Source organism: Coenobita brevimanus, chromosome 33, assembly GCF_032717465.1.
Source record: "Coenobita brevimanus isolate Jiangsu-jjx chromosome 33, ASM3271746v2, whole genome shotgun sequence".
NCBI lineage: Eukaryota > Metazoa > Arthropoda > Malacostraca > Decapoda > Coenobitidae > Coenobita > Coenobita brevimanus.
Genome location: NC_136986.1, coordinates 25502889 through 25519064, shown reverse-complemented (window position 1 = coordinate 25519064; position 16176 = coordinate 25502889). Strand labels below are relative to the sequence as shown.

Below are 16176 nucleotides of genomic sequence, written 5' to 3'. Positions count from 1 at the left end.
TCACTTTCACCCCGTGCTGCCGCCACAACACTTTCCCTTTCACCCAGCAATCCCACCACACCACTTGCCACTTCCCCAGACAAAAGACTTTCACCATACCTTATATGTCTTCTCGTCCCACCTTCTGATCCTCGGGGTGATATTTTTTCTTTTCCCAACCACGAGGCGATATCACGTCCTAAGCCGCCGTCATCCTCATCGTCCTCATCCTCGTCCTCATCAGATTCGGGATGGAGAGATAGCCGTGCACATGGTTGGGGAGCAGGCTGGCCTTCCCTTGCCTTACGGTATATCACATACCGCGTTTTTCGGGGTGAAGGGACCTCTTCATCACTGCTACTTATTTCTTCCTCTGGCTGGACGTAATCGCGATCTACCACATCATCGTCGAGTGGAAAATCACTATCTCCAGTGAAGGCTTCCAGGGCGGATGCAATTTCCTCGTCTGAGAGACCTTTCCGCGCCATGTCTGACCTGGGTCACTGCTAGCAGGTGAGTGACCGAGACAAGGGCGAGCGCGGGTCACGTGGGGTCTAGGACGCTGCCCGCCTGGCGGCAGGTAGGGGAGGCTTGGGTACATGGGCGAATCGAAAATCTCGCGCGAATTTTGAAAATTGTGGAAATTATGAACCTTGCAATTGCAGGACGTTGAAGTATGTCAACGGGATTGGCAGTGACATAACGTGAGGACGTGGAAGTACGTCGACGGGACGCTGCGGGTTAAACTTCTCTACTGTAGTGTTAACAACGTCCATGTTGAGTCAGTTCTGTGTGGAGCAGATCTTGCACGTAATTCTGCTGGTAAATTTTTTCATTTACAGCTTCCAACCATGGTTGTGTGCCGAGTCCGTGTCAAGAGTAAGGAACTTTGTATGTAATGATTGTGAAACTCATTCAGAATTTAAACACTTCGATGAGCTGACTTTGTAGTCTACATGTTTCTACTAAAAAAGTCCCACGGCCCTCAGGCGAACGCGATACGTTAGTCTCCTGAACTCTTTTTAAGTCGACCAAAATTCCACAGCAACTCAGGAAGTGGTCATATTAAGCAGATGTAGACTGTGAGAACAATCTCTTTATTCCTAGAGAGAAAGACAGACAGAGATAGAGACAGCGACAGAGACAGAGACAGAGAGAGACTTGGAATGGTAAGAACAATCAGGAGAAATACTGGTAAAAAAAAAGTGAGCGAGAGGAGAAACAGAAGCAGAGAGGAGGAAAACATGCACGTGAAAAAATGGAACAATGTTATAGGAGTGACACAGGGATGGTGGCTTAATCGGTAGAGAGGTGGGCTACAGTCCCAAGGGACCCAGGTTCAAATCCCCGCTGGGGCAGGGAACAGTTTAAGGATTTGAATTACATTAAAATCAGGCTTTACTGATCTACCAGAAGACCCGCCGACATGTCGTAAAAATACCCCCGCTAATACCAATACACCAGTCCCGTATGAGACAGCCCTAGCATGTATTCAATATGGACGGTGGGTGTTAGCGCCGAAGTGGTGACATGTAGAGGTGCATGGTATGTAGGAGGGCTGCTGGGCCTTGATAGCAGGCTGTGAAACCTATGCCCAGAGTCGGACACATAAAAAAAAAAAAAACACAAACACACACACACACACACACACACACACCTCAAGCGACTCATCAAACAACGCAACAGGACTTATTACACCGACCGAGTCCTGTTTAGGTCCCTGAGGAACAGGGTCATCAGGGAGATCAGGGCAGCCAAGTCATCCTACTACCCAAACAAACTACTTCAACTCAAACAGCAAGACAGCAGTCGGTGGTTCAGTAGAGTCAAAGCTCTTTGTGGCTTACAAAAGCAAACTTCTATTCTTCCCTGTACCTCTGACTTATCACCTGACCCAGCAGCTCGAGAGATTAACAGTCACTTTACCTCTATCTGTCAAAGTCTGCCCCCTCTCGACCCTTCTCTCCTACCTGCCTACCTCCATTCCCCCTCACCATCCCCCTCTGTCCAGGTGGCCAACGTAGCTACAAAATTGAAGAAACTGAGGCATAACAGATCTACTACACCTTCTGACCTGCCAATCAAAATTTACAAAGAATTTGCTCCAGAACTTGCTCTCCAACTGTCCTCCATAATTAATGCCTCATTATCTTAAAACTCCTGCCCCAGTGACTGGAAAATTTCCTACATAACACCCATCCCCAAAATCCATAGCCCACAATCACTGAGTGACCTGAGACCAATTGCCATTACCCCTATCCCGAGCCTTATTTGTGAGGATTTTGTTTTCGACTTGGGATATGATAAAATTAAAAACTCAATAGATATACAACAATTTGGTAACATGAAGTCCTCCTCCACTACTCATTGCCTTGTCAGTTTTCTTGACTTCCTACACAGCCACCTGGACAAACGCAACACCTCTCTGGCTGTCGCTTTTGTTGACTTTAGAAAGGCATTTGACCTTGTTGACCACACTGTTGTTATCAACAAGGCCATACGACTGGGACTCCATCCACAGCTGACAGCATGGCTGGTTGACTTTCTCACTGGGCGACATCAGGCCGTCAGGTATCAGGGGTCGATCTCCTCCCTCCTCCCTCTGACCTGTGGGGTTCCCCAGGGTACCAAGATGGGTCCACTGTGCTTCCTCATCGTCATCAACGATGCCCTCACGGACACCCCGCATCGATGGAAGTACCGTTGGCATTCCCATCAACACCAGGCAGCTGGACTACTCGCCACTCCAGTCCAGCCTGGACAGACTCAAGAAGTGGACTGATGAGAACAAAGTGACAATCAACCACATCAAGAGCGTGGTGATGCACTTCTGTACCTCGTCACAGGCCGTGGCTCATCCCCAGCTGTCAGTGGGCGCCCATCCCCTTCAATTGGTCCAGTCCACTAGACTGCTTGGTGTAACGGTGGATGACCGGCTGAGCTGGAAGCAACACATCATCAACATAGTGAGGACAGCCTCATATAAACTGTACATGCTGCGTAGACTCAAGTCACTGGGAACGCCAGCAAAGGAGCTACGTGAAGTTTATACCGCCTTCATACTCCCTCCCCTCATGTACGCCTCCCCAGAGTGGTCCTCCTCGCTCACCCTCACACAACAACAGCAGCTCGAGAGGACACAGAAAAGGGCGTGCAAGATCATCCTAGGCCCTGCCAATGACGGCTACGACAACACCCTGACTACCCTAAGTCTGCCAAGGCTTTCCGAGTGGCATCGGGAGGCACTGGGGAAGTTTGGGAGGAGGCTATTATGTCACCCTCGTCACCGACACTTCCTCCCACCTGACGTTCCTCCACCACGCTGCGCTACAAGTCACATTAACAAGCTTGTGCCGATCAGAGTGCCCAGGACTGACCAGTACAAGAACAGCACCATTCCATCCATTGTGCACATGATTAACTCAGTCTATTCCTAGATTTAGCATAAACTATGTTAAGTGAACCCCATGTACACTGTCAGTGTATAACTGCTAACCCAATAAACCAATTAGTATTATTTATTATTGTTATTATTACACACACACACACACACACACACAAACGCAAACTTTCTGAATACTTGTCGACTCATCTGTCTGTGTCTGTCTGTGTACTGCCCCTCCCTCCCCCCATCTCTCTCTCTCTCTCTCTCTGGATCCTTTGTCTCATCTCCAGTTTCCTTTTCCCTGCTTTCCCTTTCTTTACAGCTAGCTGCTCAGCCCCTACATTCCTCCCTTTCTGCTTTCCTTCTTCTCTCTCTCCCTCTGTCACTTCCTCCTTACCTCACTCTTCTTTCTCCCTCCCTGTGTCACAATTTTGTCTAAATTTTTCGTCTGTCATGTCTTACCTTTTTTTCTCCATTACTCTTTCCGTATTTCTTTACTTGTATCCCCCAGTAATAACTGCATACTCATTTTCTCTCTCCTCTCTCCGTCTCTCCCTGTTACCCGAACTCTCTTCTTTCATTCTGCTCTTTCCACTGTCTTCTCCTCCCTCCCTCCCTCTCCCTCCCCTTGTCTTCCCTTCTTAACATCCCTCTCCTTTTTCTTGCTCTAAAAATTAACCTATTTTCTTCCCACCCTTAATCTCTACTATCGGCAAATATCTCTAATTTCTCTGTTTCTCTCCCTCCCTTTTTACTTGAATGTCATTTCTTCTACTCAGCCTCAATGCTTTCGTCTTTGCCAGAATAACACACTTTCTTCCTCCTCCCTGTTACCTTTCCTCCTTTTCTAATTTTCCTAATTTTCCTCATTATCGTTTTTAGTATTTCGTTCCGTCGCTCTCTTTCCCACTTTCTCCTTTTGTCATCCCTGTGTTTATGTTTGCACCATTCCCATTTTCTCTCAGCTGTTTCCCCTTTTGTCTCTACTTCTCTGTCTCCCGGCCTTTCTGTTCACATCTCCCTTTTCTCTTTCCCTTTCACATTGCTTGTATCTCATTTCACCTCTTACTGTCTCTTCTTTTCACTCTCTGTCTCTTTTCTTAGCTCTCGTTGTTCTCTCCTTGCCTCTGCCCTTCTTATTTTCTCCATAACTGCCCTCTCATTTCTCATCTTTCCACTCGCTCTCCCTCTCCCCCTGTTGCTCCCTGTCTTTTAACTCTCTCTCTCTCTCTCTCTCTCTCTCTCACACACACACACACACACACACACACACACACACACACACACACACACACACACACACACACGCAGTGTAGTAAACCTTTTCCTAACTTGGTTTATGATATATACTGTACTATTCCTTTATTAGTTGTTCGGACTACACGTAATTAGGGAGGTGCTTGAAGTACAGAAACCCCTAGGTGGCTGTGAGCGAGAGTATGGAGGGTACCGGGTGGGGTCATGGGGTCGGAGAGAAAAGTGGGGGGGGGAGTGGGGGACTATGAGGAAGGGAGGAGGAGGGGATAGCTCTCCATCGAGCAGTGTTACAAACACCTTAGTCCACGGAAAAGGAAACGAACTTATTCCGACGTCTGTATGTAGCAGTACAATAGTGTAACTATTCCCAGTAAGTTTTCTGTTTATTGAAGTGTACAACTGATCTTGTCTGAGTAGATTTGTAAGTGATTCTAAGTAAGAAGTGTCCTGCTGTGCTCTTGTTTATTATATACTCGTAAAAGAGTCTAATTCTGACATGTGCTCCGTAGAAATTTTGTAAGTAACATAAGATTTACTTGTTTAAGCGTCTTTGCCTTTTATTTGACCCCCAGAGTCGCAAATCTCCCCGTACAGTTCGTAACAAGTTTAACTGATTTTATTCTTGTGCAGCTAAATTCGCGTTGCCCAGTGGCTGAAAAAGACTATACTAAGATCCTACATCCTTCCCATAACATCTAATGATTAGCAAGATATTCTAGTGTTAACCTATTGCTACAATTCAGCTTTCATGACAGAGACAACAATTTTGGCCCAAGTCAGAGTTAAAAGAATATAGTATAAGTTTCGTAACAGCCAAAGTTAAACTTCTATCTCCAGTTGCACTGATAGGGGAACGCAGAAGGAGGGAAACAAACTGTAAAATGCTCTGAACCGTTTGACCGGCTGAAAAATCATGCAAACACTGTTTATATTTCCCTTTATGAGTTGGATGTACTCAACAGTGAACCGTCAGCTTCGTTTGCGGTAGCGGTAGTAATAGCTGGAATCCCATGCCTTCTGAGTGTGAACCAAGCAGACTGCAGGCTGAAATTGCCCTCCCGCAGTATGCCAACCTCCTTCTGGAGAGAGTGAGGGAGTTGAGTGACGTTTGTATAAGCAGGCAGCAAACCCGACCAATTGTATCAGTACCACCGCGATAAGGCGTCTTTTTCCAGTATTGGATTCCCTTGTAGAAGGAGCATAATTAAAATAATACATTTTCGTGTTGAAAAAGGGAATATATACCAGAAAATCTACATATCTGTGTTCATGCAGTCTTTACTGCCCCAGCTGCTGCTGGAGATGAATGGTTTTACCCAGAAGCACTGATATGACTGGGTAGTGAAGCTGCCTGGTTTTACAAACATCTCATACTCCCTTCCCTATCTCCTGCCACAAAAGGATTGTGGACTGCAGGGAAAGGGAACTTCAACCTGTAAACCAACGGGTTCACATCCAGATAAGCATGTAATCTCAACTACTAAAATAGCCCCATCAGTTGCATATGAACTCATGGTTAAGCAACTCAGTCCAAGACAGTAATGGGGAAAGTAACCAACTATACTCTTTTTACTCTAACTTGACCTAAAACTGCCATCTTTCCATTTTCTGTACTGAGGTTTAACAATAGACTGACACAAGAATCTGAGGCTGGTCACGAAGAAGCGTAATGGAAAGCATGTAGAGACACTGTATTTTCTTTTTATATGACTGGGCTACGTGAAATAAGGTGCAAAAAGACAAAAATTGTAAACTAATGTAGCCAAAAAACTACTTTCATACCACAACAGGAGGCGTGTGCACATCGAATTCTTGCTAAACACCCAACTGATCGTCCCCAAGGACTTCGCAAACTTGGATGGAACCTGGTCCTTGTATCTGGGTAAGCAGTGTTTACAGGAAACGCTTTTTGCCTGGAAACTACCCGCTGATGCCCCATTCAAGCCAGCACTGGATGATGTTCTGAGAATTGTAACACAAGTGAGGATTATAACACAGTTGATGATTATAGAATAGCTGAGGCAGATAACGCAGGTGAGGGTTTAACGCACAAAAGGCTTATAACGTAAGTAAGGATTTTAATACAGTTTGTGATTATAACAGTCATGAGGATTATTACCCTAGTGAGGATTATAACACAGTGAGGATTATAACACAGTGAGGATTATAACCCAGTGAGGATTATAAGTCATGAGGATTATTACACTAGTTAGGATTACAACAGTCATGAGGATTATAACCCAGTGAGGATTATAAGTCATGAGGATTATTACACTAGTGAGGATTATAACACAGTGAGGATTATAACAGTCATGAGGATTATTACACTAGTTAGGATTATAACACAGTGAGGATTATAACAGTCATGAGGATTATTACACTAGTTAGGATTATAACAGTCATGAGGATTATTACACTAGTGAGGATTATTACACTAGTGAGGATTATAACACATTGAGGATTATAACAGTCATGAGGATTATTACACTAGTTAGGATTATAACACAGTGAGGATTATAACAGTCATGAGGATTATTACACTAGTTAGGATTATAACAGTCATGAGGATTATTACACTAGTGAGGATTATAACACATTGAGGATTATAACAGTCAGGAGGATTATTACACTGGTGAGGATTATAACACAGTGAGGATTATAACAGTCATGAGGATTATTACACTAGTGAGGATTATAACACAGTGAGGATTATAACAGTCATGAGGATTATTACACTAGTGAGGATTATAACACAGTGAGGATTATAACAGTCATGAGGATTATTACACTAGTTAGGATTATAACAGTCATGAGGATTATTACACTGGTGAGGATTATAACAGTCATGAGGATTATTACACTAGTGAGGATTATTACACTGGTGAGGATTATAACACAGTGAGGATTATAACAGTCATGAGGATTATTACAATGGTGAGGATTATAACACAGTGAGGATTATACCACAAGTGAGAATTGTAACAGATGAGAATTACAATACGGTGAGGATAATAAAATTAGCAGAGGATTATAACACTGGAGAGAATTATAACACTGGAGAGGATTATAACACATCTGAGGGTTATAAAACAGGTGAGAATTACTGTACGAGTATTCGTGATGATTATAAAACACCTAAGGATTTTAACACATGAAAGGATTGTAACACAGGTGAAGATTATAACACTGGTGAGAATATTATAACACAGATGAGGATTATAACTCATGATTATAACACTAGTGAGAATATAACAGAGGTATGAATTATAACACAGGTGAGAATTATAACACAGATGAGGATTATAACACAGGTGAAGATTATAATACTGGTGAGGATTATAACAGGTGAGGATTACAACACAGGTGAGGATCATAACACAGGAGAGGTTTATAACACAGTTGAGAATTATATTTGTGAGAATTACATCACAGATGACAATTATAGCCAGGGGCGTACCTAGAGATTTCGGGGCCCGGGGGGCTAGGTTCTTTGCGGGGTCCCCCTCCTGGTGGGGTGCCCCGCAAAGAACCTAGCCCCCCTCATGCTCAAAACTTATCTAATATCTCAGTCGAGATTGTCGGGATAATAAATATATATATTTTTAAACATTAATAACAAGCATATAAATTTTTAAGGCTTTTTTGGGGCCCCCCCTCAATTGGGGGCCCGGGGGCAGTTTCAAACAGTCCCCCCCCCTCAGGTACGCCACTGATTATAGCACATGAGTATAACACAGATGACGATTATACCATGTAAAGATTATAACAGGTGAGGATTACAACACTAGTAATGATTATAACATAGGTGGGGATTATAACACAGGTGTGAATAATAGCAGGTGAGGAATATTACCACCTAGATTATTTTTGCTGGCCCTAATCTATTGGTTCATGTGTGTGATGAGCTGAAGACAAAATCGCATAATTTACTGCCTTTTTTACGTCACCCCACACTAGCTGAAGTCAGTATATGACCAGAAGTACCAGAGACAAAAATGGTTCAGGACAGATGAACTATAGTTTGTATATAATGTAATTCCTACCAACAGACAATAATGCCATGTTCCATAAATAAGTCGTTAGAATATTGGTGAAAAATTTAGTAATGAAGAGGATATTTGTCTGTTGTTTCCACGTCTGTTCATGATAAGATGATGTGAGAGGAATATTTCATGCCATTGTTTGATGAGCCAGAACGATTATGTCTGCGAACTTTCAGGACTGAGCAATATTTGACACTATTATCCATGCTACTAAAATGTATATCTTAACTCAAGCTTCAGTTTGGCTGCATCAGAGTTTAGTATCATTTTACCTTGTACTGCATCAACCCCCTGATTGGTTAATTTTTGTACAGACAAACAATTTCATTAACCTCAGTGGAAACCTTTTGTATGTAAGGGGTCAGTAGTATCACTATCTAACTCCCCATATGGAAAACTTTCCTCAGAAATGAGCTACATCGTCTAGAGGTAGCAATAATAAAATAAGGAATACGATATCAGTCTGAAGAGGTTAAGGTCTAATCCTGCGATTGGATGAAATAATAACGGTAATGATTAACCAAGTCACCTACTCTACTGCCACCAGGAATGAGTTGGTTAGGTTAAAGAAACAGGATCAGTCACAGAAATGACATCAATATCCTTTGGTAATGACCATACGAGTCAATTCATATATCTATTTATCTCATTCAGTCTTCTCTTGGTTCACAAGAGGCGTATGGAACCGAGACGCTGCCCAGTATACTATTCCCTCACGACCAGCTATGTTTGATTTTCCCACACTGAACATTCTCTCTCTCTCTCTCTCTCTCTCTCTCTCTCTCTCTCTCTCTGTCAACCGTGACCTAACATGCCTTAACATAATAACCAAGCTCACTAACCAACTAACCTAACCTAACACTAAGAAAACATCCCTATCCCAACGTAGACTTTCCTGTCTGAGAAAAACTGCAACAACGGTAAACAGAACGGACATCGCGACCGGCACTAGGCTACCTACGGGCGTATTCTTAGTCGCCTCAGAGGTCTCGTAACGCCTCTTCCTTGGCGATTCACTCTGTACTACATTACACTTTAGTATCGTTATGTATGCCACTGATGCATACTGTGTCTGTGGTAAAATGACAAATAAAACACAAGAGAATGTTAAAGTGTAATATGCAGAAGAAACTGATAAGGAACAAGGCCAGTATTCCGGCCGTGTAAGGAGGCTGGTTAGCACCTCCCCCTCAGCGATTTACTATTGGATATGGCTGGCTAATATCCCTTTGTGCGTTATTCATGCTGGATATGGCGATGTTAGAAGGATTTACACAACACATTTTGTGACAGGATCGTATAAGGAATAGAAATCGCTCAGGAAAAGGTGTTAGGGTGCTTCTATAACCGACGAGAATATGAGCCCAAGAGTCACGAAGCCTCCTATAGGACTTGGTATACGAGCAATTGTACGACGTTTAAGGCGAGGGTGATCAGTTTCCTGCAGCAGGGGACAGTATGAACAAAAATGCCCACCATTTTTCTATGTAAACTTTTTTGGGCAACAACCAGTTGTCATTAGCTGGAATATAATACTAGAACTGTCCTGAAAAAGAGGCCCAGTGATCTAGTCATGTATTCTCGTCGGCCAAGGAAGCTCCCTATCACCTCTTCCCAAACTATTTATTTTTCTTATTACAACTTACTACATTTTTGTGAGTTGTTTAGATCAGTCTAATATCGCCGTACTCTGCCTAAGTGACGTGCAGAATTATGTTCAACATCCGTATACAAAAGTAAGTCTTTAAGGAAGAGATGCTACGGAGCCTCCTCTGTAGTTACTGAAGTTTGTTATACTTGTGGGTATAACCTCACGACGGAATTCGACCAAACTTTTGCTAAGGATACAGTATGACGCGACGATGAACTGATTAGGTCAGCAAGGTCAAGGGGACAAAGGTCAATGTCATATGGGTGTGGGGGCGACATCTCCTGAACCCCTCAACGGATTTAGATCAAACTTATGTGTGTTACACAATATGAAGGAACTAAGGCTGCAGTGTGTATGGATAGTGAACTGAGTGAATTTCTCTATCTGAAGGTTGGACTGAAACAGGGATGTGTCATGCCTCCATGGTTGTTCAGTCTGTATATGGATGGGGTTATAAAAGAGATAGGCTACAAAGTAGGGCAGTGGATGATGAAGCGGCCCTAATAAGAGAGAGCAGTGTTTGGAAACTCCCTGTACTGTTGTTTGCGGATACTTTGTTGTTAAGTGAAGACAAATGGGAGCTGCAAGGCTTGGTGGATGAGTTTGGGAGAGTGTGTAAGAAACGGAATCTAAAGGGGAATGTAGGGAAGAGTAAAGTTATGGTCTTCGTGAGAAATGAAGTCAGTGAATGTACAGTGAGGTTGGATGAGGAGGAAATGGAAAATGTGGGCGCGTTTAAGTATTTGCGTAGGGTGGTGAGTAAGGATGCAAGTTTACAGGGTGAAGTGCTTGAAAGGGTACAACAAGGAAACAAGGTTGCTGGTTCCTTGAAAACAGTGATAAAAATCTGGGAAATGAGCATAGGAGTGAAAACGTTACTGCATGTCAATTTTGTGATACCAGCTCTAACTTATGGACGTGAAGCTTGGACCTTGTTGGAGGGACAGAAGTCAAGAGTGAGAGCAGTGGAAATGAGTTATTTGAAAGGAGCATGTAGAGTCACATGGAGAGACAGACTGACAAATGAGGAAGTGGAGGAGCGTTGTGGTGTAGATGTGGGTGCGATAAGAAGCGTTAGGAGAAACACACTGAGGTGGTTTGGCCATGTGGAGAGAATGGACAGCGAGACACTGACGAAGAAAGTGTATGTGAGTGAGGTGGAGGGGGGGGGGGAGAGGGAAGGGGAGGCCAAGGATGAGGTGGAAGGATGGAGTGGAGAGGTATATGAGAGAGGGGGGTGGGAGCCGAAGCAGGGCAGTGAAATGGCGGGGGACAGGGCGACATGGAAGCGATTTGTTTGTAGTCACCCCTTACGGAATTAAGGCGTCTGGCAATAGATAGGTAGTACCTAATGATGCAGGCCAATCAGATGATGGACTTAGCCTTTCAACCTTTTACTCAACAAAAATGGTGAGGCATTTTGAACGAGTAAAAAGTACATTGAGGTGGAGGTACAGAAAGAAAAAAAACTTTTGCATTTAAAATCGATGGTTCTTTTATACAAAAATAGACATATTTTGTTTCTATATTACAAAATACAACAACGATATTAATGACTGTAAAGATTTATGGATGCAGTTATAATTGTTTTTCCAAAGCCGTAATTCAGGATAACAGGGTCTATTTCTAATACAGTACACTTATTTTTAGGTTGCCAGGCACATCATTAATTATGAGCAATGCTGACTTACACAGGCATTTCAACAAAATTGCTGACTAATATTATAAGAACTAAAGGCGATATGAATAAATATTGACGTAAAAGCTGTTCCTTTTTAATGGAAAGAAAAGAAAATCTTGCAATGGTAATTTTTATTACTCCATAAATTTGCATGTGCCCATAAAAGTGTTGACTTTTTCCTCTTACTACCATTAGAACAATTATTGGCAGCAAACGGTAGTAATTTTGATCACAGCCTTCATTGACTTCTTTGGTACCTGGGAGCTCCCGTAACGTAATAAAAAAAAAAAACTTCAAAGGAAAGTGGAAAAAAACAACAAAAAGACGGCCCTCATGCTGAAGGAGATAAGCACAGCAAATTATATTCCCCAAACTTGAATGAAAATTCAAAACCACCGAATTACTAACATTGTTAAGTATTTTCCTAAGAAACTTATCTTGACCACTTATGTCTTCAGCTCAAGGTCGTCTGTTATAGTTTACTCTTGCAACCAGAAAAAGATTTACTCAACTTAAAAAAGTGCCTTGGTAGAGGATGGATTAATAAAAGCTCTATCTAAACCTGCCAAAAACTATAATACTCACCTAAACTGAATAAAGTCGCTTGGACAGCAATGATATAATAAAGAAATACATTAGCAGACTGAATGGAATAACATTGGCATAATACAGATCACATTTGACTAGAATAACATATATTTTTCTCATAATTAATACTAAACAATTTACAACTTTAACTTTTTAATATCTTGAACCCCAGACCGTTTTTTTTTTTTCCTCTAGCTAGTAAGATTGTCTTAACTTCAAGTCCTTCCTCCCCCCTCCCCCGTCATTCATAGCGACGGTGATAATGAAGAATATACTTACCTCCTTTTGTTTCAAAACTGTCTGCTAAGTTAAATACACTCGACTGTTGATTAAGCCAACAAACTTTCAAGAGCGTTATCTTACTGGAGGCAATAGTTAGTTTTTAATTTAACCGAGAAAGTAATTCATTTTGTCAGTAAGGGAAAAAAAAAATTGTTGTGCCTCGATAAGGAATGCACGTGGGCACAAACAGTGAAAACAGTAAATGCTCTTATATTCCTATGCCTTTCTGTTTCCCTTCTTCTCATCACAAGAAATAATTCTTCAGCATTCAGCGTTATACTAGAGATGCTGTAGTTTGATCTAAACCTGGTTTGTGCAAATTATACCGGACCAGGGCCAGTTAAATTAAAATAGGTTACAGAGTCAGGTTATCATAATGAAATACCTTCTAATTCTGTTGAACCATGAGATCTGTGGTTCCAGAGACTGCTCACTAGTACTGTGTTAGTTATCAGTCGCTGAAAAACAGCAAGAGAGGGTGAAGCACAAACCACCTAGGTAACATCATGCAAGTAACGTTTTCAATGTTTTTATTTACATAAAAGAATAGTAACTCGTAACACTGGGGCATGTAATGTTTAACGCATGCATTGATCAACGACATTTAGTCGCAGACTTAATACATGCACGGTTTATCAGTGAAATGGCTCATGTAGAGGGAGTTGAGCTACGGAAGTGCAGAGATATATGACTTCCTTCTCTAGTGAATCACGAGAAAGGTGATGATTAACCCATTACACCGTCGGAAAAGTTTTTACAAAAGCCCACTCGGGTACATGACGTAACTAGACCTCTTACGACTTAGATCAGCCCTGCTTGTTTACTGTACTGGTAAGATGGGTGGATCGATCTACAGATAGTTTATTGACCACGCCATACTTACATAAATATTATACAAAGGGTTTTAATCCAACACAAAGCGTCCAAAACTAGTAAACTTAATAAGAATCAATTTCTAACATGATCTCGCAGTACGTTATAAAAATATACGGGAAAAAAATGTAATACACTTCTAGGGCTCTGAAGGTAGAAACACTGAAAAAACTCTCAAATAATCAATGCAAGTATTTAAAAAAAATAACACCATACTAAAATTTAGCTTGGGTAAACTTTTCTCATAGTATACGACCTTTTTCAAAGATAAATATCTGCTATCCATTCAGTATCCTCACAAGTAGTTACATCTGCACCGTTTGGTTATTTTCAGTACCTTGAGGTCACCTGCCCATACAACATTTGGACACAACAAAGAACCCACCACTACAGTATACAAACAGTATATACATTCAGTGATGAATTATGCAAGCCCTACTTGGACTCCTGACCTCACTAAAGCACACTAAAACACTTTACAGTACATACCATACAGAACAAGGCTTTAAAAATAATCACAGGCTACACAGCTACTACACCCACAAACCACCTACATCAAGAAACCAAAGTACTCAAAGTCAAGGATCACTTAGACATGAAAGGCACCCAAATTCTCGCTGCAGCCTCTACAAACCCACAATATCCACCACAATACATGGGAGCACATCCACACACACCAGTGAACATCAATACAATCCCCAGCACACGATATCATACACAAATACTGTCATCTCTCCCCCCTTGCCCGACTCAGACCAGTTTCCAGAAGTATATCGATACTGAAATAATTCGCCGCTCCAATTAATCACTTAAAGACAACACATAATTGCATGCACGGCCTCCTGATATCCACCTTTCTGAATCCTATCTCTCTCGTGAGGACAGGGTCCAACTGGCCAGGCTGAGATATGGGCATCACCCAGCCCTCTTAAGTTACCAGAAGAGGCTGGATGACTCCGTTGCTGATGCCTGTCCAGGATGTAAAACAGCATCCCATACTGTTAAGCACATTATGAAATATTGCATTGCATTCAATCACCTACACCAACAACACAACATACACTTCTTGAGACCTCTGTGGGAAAGCCCAGTCTCGGCCGTGGCCTTCCTTAGGGACTCGGGGCTGTTCAGCAAGACTGCCTCTTTTTTTTTTTTTTTTTATGTGAGGAAGAAAAAACCATTGGCCACGAGCCCGCAATAATTGTTCCTTCCAAGAGAAAAACAAAATACAAGAGAGAGCCAAATTCAAGATCCAACCATTTCGAGGTGCCTGGACACACTTAATTTGAAAGACTGGAGATCATAGGAAGCAGGGAATACAGACAGAGGGAGATAGTTCCAGAGTTCACCTGTTGCATAAATGAAGGACTGGGAGTATTGGTTAACTCTTGCATTAGAGAGTCAGATAGAAATGGAATGAGAGTTTGCTGCTAGACAGGTGCTAAGCGCCTGTCGTAGAGGTGGAGGAATGCAAGCAGACAGTTCAGAGGAGCAGTGACCATTAGAGCAGCGATAGAAAAGAGATAAAGATGCAACAGTGTGGCAAAGAGACAAAGGTTGAAGGGAGTCAGTAAGAGGAGGAGAGTTAATGAGACGAAAAGCCTTTGACTCCACCCTATTAAGAAGAGCAGTCTGTGGGGAACCTCCCCACACATGAGAGTTGTACCCCTCCCAGGGGCAGATAAAACTCCTGTATAGAGTCAACGATTGTGTAAGGGTAAAGATGGAATGGAGTCGGCTTAGCACTCTAATCTCTTGTAAGTAGATTTTACAAGATATGTAATATGATCTTTCCAAGATAAGTCCCGAGTAAATGAAACCCCAAGCATGTTCAAGGATGATGCAGGTTTAAGCTGAATGTTATTAAATATTAGTGGGTGCACTTGTGGAAGATTTTGTCGGGTTGATAGGTGTAAGAACTGAGTCTTTGATGCATTAAAAAAAAAACAAGATTAGTTTTACCCCAGTCAGAGATACAAGCCAAGTCAGACATTAGGTGTGCCACAGCCTCACCCCTTGTTTGTTGAAGTAATTGCTGAGATGGGAGTTGTGGGAACCAAATGGAAAGGTGAAGGGTGGAGTCATCAGCTTATGAGTGGATAGGATTAGATGTACAGCTTAGAAGGTCACTGATGAATAAAAGGAAGAGAGTTGGTGATAGGACAGAGCCCTGAGGAACACCACTGTTGACAGATGTAGGAGAAGAATGATGGCCGTCTACAACAGCGGCTATAGAATGACCAGAAAGGATGCTATAGATTAAGGCAAACAAAGAAGGATAGGAACCATAAGATGGCAGTTTGGAAATTAAAGATTTATGCCAGACTCGATCGAAAGCCTTTGAGATGTTAAGTGCAATGGCAAAGCTTTCACCAAAGTCTCGAAAGGAGGATGACCAGGAGTCTGAAAGGTAGGTGAGAAGATCGCCAGTGGAGCG

At 42.3% G+C, this 16176-nt stretch overlaps 1 pseudogene; it reads left to right on the top strand.

The window, feature by feature from the left end:
• Nucleotides 1–2611: 2611 nt before the first annotated feature.
• Nucleotides 2612–8082, top strand: LOC145395834 (uncharacterized; annotated as a pseudogene).
• Nucleotides 8083–16176: the final 8094 nt, after the last annotated feature.